Source organism: Octopus bimaculoides, chromosome 26, assembly GCF_001194135.2.
Source record: "Octopus bimaculoides isolate UCB-OBI-ISO-001 chromosome 26, ASM119413v2, whole genome shotgun sequence".
NCBI classification, from domain to species: Eukaryota; Metazoa; Mollusca; class Cephalopoda; order Octopoda; family Octopodidae; genus Octopus; species Octopus bimaculoides.
This window is the reverse complement of record NC_069006.1, coordinates 21,113,110-21,113,990: the sequence shown is the minus strand read 5'-3', so window position 1 is coordinate 21,113,990 and position 881 is coordinate 21,113,110.

The window sequence follows — 881 nt, the reverse complement described above, 5'->3', positions numbered from 1 at the left end:
TATATATATATATATATATATGGCGTTATACAAATACGCGCTTTCATACCGCTAGTGAACAGGAAAATGAGAGATATTTTACAACTGCGACAAAAACTAGGCGAAGCGGTGATCTGGCGGAGAGATATCAAACTAGCGCCATGTTTGGCATATAAGGTAAACTGTACGTTAAATAAAAAACAAAAGCAAAAAAAAATAAAAAAAGAATGTAATAAGGAGAAAAGAAAGGATACTGATATACATGTTTAGTTGTCATGTTAGGATTATATCTTTCGATAATATGTTTAGATTCCCCGTTTAGAATTCTATCGGTGAAATGATGAAACTCAATGCTAATGGACGAAAATACGTAAAAATGTAACGTTAATGGGCTTCTAATCTGGAAATAGTGTGTGTGTGTGTGTGTGTGTGTGTGTGTGTATAGAAATACCCATACAAATGCTAATGTGTGTATGTATGTTTATGCGTGTATGTATGCAAAGGTGTATACGTACAAATGCACGCATACATACACACACTCATGCATACATACACATGCACACATGCATAGATACACACTCTCACATACATACATACATACATACATACATACATACATACATACATACACATACATAAATACTTGCACACATGCATAGATGCACGTATACATACTTATACACGTATACATACACACATGCATGTATACATACACATACAGATATATGTAAGTGTGTGCTTGTGTGTATGTATGTATGTATGTATATATGTATGCATGTGTGTGTATGAACGTATATATGTAAGTGCTTGTATGTGTGTGTATATATGTCTGTATATGTGTATGTATGTATGTTTGTGTGTGCGTATGTATGTACATGTATGTATATGTATGTATACATATA